The sequence below is a fragment of the Humulus lupulus genome, chromosome 8 (genome assembly GCF_963169125.1).
Source record: "Humulus lupulus chromosome 8, drHumLupu1.1, whole genome shotgun sequence".
NCBI lineage: Eukaryota > Viridiplantae > Streptophyta > Magnoliopsida > Rosales > Cannabaceae > Humulus > Humulus lupulus.
In genome coordinates, this window is record NC_084800.1 from 100,571,422 (window position 1) to 100,577,981 (window position 6,560).

A 6,560-nucleotide genomic window follows, 5' to 3' on the forward strand; every position below is an offset into this window, starting at 1 on the left:
CATTTCGGTTATTTTATCAAGACGCAAGGTAAGTTGAATCCTCATCTACAACACAAGTCTTTTATGTGTCTTATGTGTAATTATATGCTTTACATGTTATTCTACCATATTGTATTTATGCGTAAGTTATTTTCAAGCATGTTATAATTATTATGCATAAGCATGCTTAATGTTTATAAATAAGTTATTGAAATAGTTAAAGTAGAGGTGCTGCTTGGGAGACCTATGTCCCAAAATGTAATAAGGGAGACGTACTTCCCTATATAATGAATGTTTATGAGGGAGAAATTCCCTATTAGCATGTTTATGTTCAAGTGGGAATGTGATTCCCTATGTAATGCCGGCAGCATCATCCTCTAGGGCCCAAATGAAAGGAAAGTAAAAGAAAGAAAATACATAACTTGTTGCACGTTTATTTTAATCCATATGAGGTAGTTATTCTGCTTACTGGGCCTTAGCTCATCAGATAATGTGTTGTAGGTAAGATGCCCCAAATATAAATTATTGATGAGTATATGTGGAGCCAACGTGATTGTACATATGGGGCTGACTTGAAGGGAGTGGAGTTCTGCTATGCTATATTATAAATAAACGAGAAACTTGATTTTATATTTATATTTCATAAAACTTTATAATTTACATAAAGCTTTAAAAGTATTTCATGAACTTTGTAATTTACATAAAGCTTTTCAATTTATCGGTTGGATACATCTCTAGTTCTACGTTAAGGTGTAGTAACGCCACGAAAATTATTTATAAAAGTATTAAGATTTGTATGTAAGATAAAGTTTTTATTTAGTTGTGGGTATTGTATGGTTTGAAGTTATGAACATTAGTTTATGTATTGTTTAATAAAGTTTTTTTTTGTGTAAATTCAGAATTTCAGTATTGTCGTATTCAAGTTAAACTTTGTTTTTACATTATATATATGTATGTTAAGAAAGGAGATCGTTACAATACTGGTGCCACTCCTGGCATAACAAAGGAAGAGGTGTTCCCTGACAGAACCTGCTGCTTTTTCAAACATCTAATCTCTTCCTCTTGCCTCTGCAATCTTAATTGCACATCTGTAAACACCTGCTGGAAATTATGAGGGGTAGGTGAAGAACTTAAACCCTGGATGAAATTCCCAGCCTCAGTATAACCACCATCGGGTCTCACTATCTTCCTTGGTTACATACACTCTGATTAAATCTGTAGTCAATAACTTGACCCAGTAAACATGATGAGCATATTCAAAAACCTCCCCACAGGAACAATTATACCACACTACATTCACAAACCACTGCAGTGCTAAAAACATGCCCATAGCATTTGTTCATCAATTCATAACCCCTACTCTTCCAACATACACACCATGCTTCCAACTCTAGCATGCAAATATCATATTCATATATACACTGAGTAGGTAATCATATAATCATATCAATAATCAAGAGCCAGGCTCTATCAGAATCTCATGCTCCCTAACACAATATGCAGGTAAAGCATTTACATTCTATTTAAGCAGTTAAGCACATAACCACATAAATAGTTACCATACCCTGAGTGAAGCTTGTCCTTAGTGACGAGTGTACATGCCCAGCTTGTCTACAGGAACCCTTAACCTTGGCTCGCTCTGATACCAAGTTGTAACGCCCTACTACCCAGGGACCATTATGTTGTGCATTTTAAACAGTGCTAAACTCGCTAACAGAGTCATTTGGCCTTAATCGTGTAACTAAATGTGATTAATGGTATAGGGTTAAAAATTTTGGTTAAAGAAACAACGTTTCACTAAAACGTTTACTGTATACATTGGGATCCCAAAAATATATTTTAAAGGTTAATTACAATAAAATATTTACAACCAGCTGACCTAAGCGAAAAAATATGGTTTAACCCTAGTACCTCTTTAAACCCTCGGTCGTGGTGGTTGAGCAGTCGCATATGTACACATCGTCACTTAAGCTCTCCAACTCAAGGATGGTCTAACTTTATTTTTCCTTTAATTGCACCACATAGCACCCGTGAGCCGAGGCTCAACAAGAAATATCAATATGCTCATGAACAAGTAATAACATGTCACTGAATCATAATAGTATGCCTAGCAATAATAGCCCTATTCATGCATGCAAGTAAGTTCAAGTAAATGATTGTGGGCCTAGCCCTCTTGTATGGATGACTATCAAGTCAATCCTAAGTGAATATCATTAATGATTCGGGTAATCATGTTGGGGCTTGCAGCCCATTCAGATGAGTGAATATCAATAATGATTCTAGTAACCATGTTGGGGCTTGCAGCCCAATCAGATAAGTGACTAAGGAGTCACGGACTTGAACCAGATAAGTGACTATGGAGTAATAAACTTGAACCAATTAAGTGACTATGGAGTCACGAACTTGAACCAGATAAGACTATGGAGTCACGAACTTGAACCAGATAAGTGACTATGGAGTCACGAACTTGGGCTCTGTACCCTAAGCCATGTGACGTTACAGTCACCTGAGCCTTTTGGCCCTGGCTCTAAGTAACTAGCCTTTAGACTAGACAAGCGCTTTTAGTTTTCATCGAACTTAGGGTCGGTCAAGCATTTAATGCTTTTGTTGATTAGATCTAATCATTTTGGCTCTGCGTTCAATACACTCATGTCGCTCTTGACTCATAGGTCAATTCCATACGACTTGTGTCGATTCTGACTAATAAGTATGTACCACTCACAAGTAAACAATGCACCTAGGCATATATCATATGTCAAATATCCAAATATATGGCATTCAACATGCTTACTCAACATTCGCTAGCATAATTATGATCATGCACATTTATAGAGACTCAAGCTCTGATCAATCTCATATTCAACATTCATGCCATGCCCTAATCACATGTTTCTTATGCATCACATGCATCACATACTGGTTGCAATTTTCTTACCTTTGGTCCAAGCACAGGTTAACAATAAATGAGTCACAAGCACGATTCTGTTTCCAATCCCCTAGTGATAACCTAGTCACGACCATAATATAAAACCTAAAAAAAAAATGAGTAAATAAATACCACTAGACCCAAACCTAGCCTTCGGGACGTCGAATCCTACTAAACTGGGTAGTAGAATCGATCCCAGCCCTTAGAGTTAAGTTCCCATGATTAAAAACCAAATCTAGGCAAAAATGCCTAAGCCAATTGTGACTTGCCTAGTGAGTCGCGATTTGCCCCAAGTCAAAGTGCCCCCCTTGCCTGGGCACTAGGGCAGGCTGCGAATTGACCCTTCTTGGGTCACCTTCCCCCCCCCCCCCCCCCCCCCCCCAAGGCATCCTCCTCCTAGCTTCTGGCTTCATCCAAGTCGTGACTTCCTAGAACAAGATCGCGACTTGACCACGAAACCAGCCATATCCTTTGACTTTTCCCACTTAAATCCTTCCAAAAACCTACCCAAACATATCCAAATCCCAAAATCAAAGTTCCCAAACATCCTAATTATCCAACACCAATAAAATCTAAGTTTCAATTCATCCAAAAACTCATCAAAACATAAAATCTAATCAAAGCTTAAAAACTTAGAACTTAAAACTTGCATTACCTCTGATTGAGTCATTTCCCAACTAAATCCTCCAGCTAATAGGCTTCTAATCTTCCCCAGAATCACTATGCCTCGATCCTTGCTTGAATCTGAGTCCTAAAACTCAAGTTTCCTTCGAAAATGTGATCGGTGTCAAAAAGGGAACGGGACAGAGAGAGAACGTTACTGAACGTTCTTTTATTATTCTGACAGGTTACTTCAAGCTTAAGTAACCTCAAGCAAATCCTAATGCCCAGGGTCTCGAAAACGCCCCCGGGGTAAAATAATCAAAATTCCTAGAATTTCCCACTGATCTCACTAATTCCCAATTTATCATCAAATAATCATTCCCATTACCCAATATCCCGGTAATGTACTAAATACCCCTTGACTCACTCCAAGTCAAGTATGAATCCCGTTGTGACTTTCCCACTAGCATGCCTCCTAGGATCGTCTCATGTTGAGTAACCCATGCATAACCAAATAATAATGAAATACCACATACATACCACATATATGCCAAATATACCCAAAACGGGCCAAATTATGAAAATTGCACAATTAATCAAAAATGGGCCTACATGCATATTTAATACATTTAAACATGCATATCTAGTCATATTATGAAGATATTCATATATTCACATAATGACACATATAAATATCATATAATCACATAATTCCATAATTTTCCGTCCTGGCCCCCTAATCAAGGCCCTAAGCCTTATTAGGAAATTTTGGTCGTTATAGTAAATACATCATTATAAATTCGATTAGCTATTTTCTCAGGATTTAATAGAAGTTTATATTAAACAAATAATCATGAAAATAAATCATGTGAGCCAAGTGATTGACCAAGTCAAAATTAATTTATATTATTTTATTGATAATAAAATGAGATTACAAAGAAATTTTGTTTTAATTAGGGCATAAAAACCCAACAAACTCCCACTTGCATTAACTGAAACTAATGCCTTAATTCTACTGATCTCATTCCTTGTTATGCTAATTAAATGTAGCTTCTGGTTCTTGTTATGATTATCAAATGTAGCTTCTGGTAGCGTCTTTGTAAACAGATCTGTAAGATTGTTTTTAGATGTAGTCTTCATAACCTTCACATCTCCCCTGGTCACATATTCTCAAATTATGTGATACTTCATTTCTATATGCTTACTCCTCTTGTGACTTCGAGGTTCTTTCGAGTTGGCTATCGTTCCTGTGTTGTCACAAAACAACACAAGCGATATATCCATATCTGGAATAACACAAAGATCTAAATAAGACTTCTTTAGTTAGACTATTTCCTTAGCTGCTTCAGACGCAACTATGTATTGTAGAGTCCCAGAATGTTTACTTAGCTTAGCTAGATGGTAGTAGTAGTAGTAGTAGTTATTATTAGTTAGTAGTATGTTAGTTACCGTGGATTTTGGTTCAAGTCGGGACTTAGTTGGAAACTCATAGCAAGAGTTATGGATTTTATAAGTTTAACCTATAGTTTAAGAGTATTAATTATAACATAATGTTTGATTAATATTACTGGTCCTAGATATATTATTTATTATAACCTAAGGTTTAGATAGAGCCAATAAGAGTATGACACTTGTCATAATCATGATTATTAAGGAATTAAGTATTTTTGATGAATAGTTTTAATAAAAGAAAGATCTAGAAGCTCTAGAACCTTCCAACAGCTGTTAGAATCGTATTATGACTCAGTCAAAGCTGTTTATCCAATTCAAATTATGCTAAAAAAGTGCAAATACCTGTTTAATATATCTACGTATGCCGATATATCACAGCATAGGGGCCGATATATCGCCTATGGAAGATACGGAAAACATGTTGACTTTGCACGAACAATCGAACAAGCCTTGGGAATACTGGGGGAGGTGATATATCGCCTATAGGGGGTGATATATGGGCTCCATGAGTATAGTTTTGAAATTTTAACTTTTTGAATTTTAAAAATGCCCTTAACCACTTAGACTTGCCTTTGAACGATTTTGACCGAGTTCTGGGCATCAGTTGAACAAAAATTCAAATCTTTTTCATTTTATAATCATTTATTTATTCAAATTAAAAGGGGTTAGTGTCACTCCTTGAACTCTATAAATAAGACCTAGTGCTCAGTCATTTTCTTAATTCTTCAAGAATTTGATCAGAGCCTCCAAGGTGCTAGTGTTACTATAGAGAGATACACTTGGGTTTTGGGTTAAAGCTTTTTCATTCTAAGCTTTTATAAACACTTGGGAATTAAGAAATAGAGTGATTTCAGTGTTGAGGTTTAGACCAATTCATAAGGTCATTCAAGGTATTCCTATTCTTTAAGTCCAGTTCTTTATAATTCTTTAGTTTTCTTTAGTTTCTTGTATTCAGATCCTAACTCTTGTTATTGATTCTTGATTAGGTATTTAAGTTCTTGAAACTTAAGGTCTTTCTTGGTAAGTATCTTATTGATGGTTTAGTTTCCGTATCCCGGCTTTTGGTAAGGAAAATAGGCTAGATATATGAGTTTATATGTTTATGTTATGATATGATATTTGTTATGTTATATGTTTTATAGTCCTTGGGCATATGACTTGTTTAGATAACAAGCCCCAAGAATATGTTTTATAGTCCTTGGCATATGAGTTGTTTAGCTAGCAAGCCCCAATAATTTATGGGCATATGACTTGCTTAGATAGCAAGCCCCACAAATTTATGGGCATATGACTTGCTTAGTTAACAAGCCCCAAGAAGTGTGATGGCCATTGTAGTCCTATGTGATATATGTTTTATAGTATATGTTTATGATATAGTCTTATGTTTATGATTGTTAGTAGATTTTCCTTGCTGGCACTAAGCTCACTTCTTTATTTTTAGTGTGATGCAGGAAAATGATTATGGAGGCGGAATGATTCTTGGTAGCTTGGCTTGTGTGTTTAGGATGAATTGAATGAATGGACTGCAAGTCGATCGAGGACGAAGTTATTTATTTTAGTCTTTTAAATTATGTTTTCTTAATGTAATTCTGCAATTAGT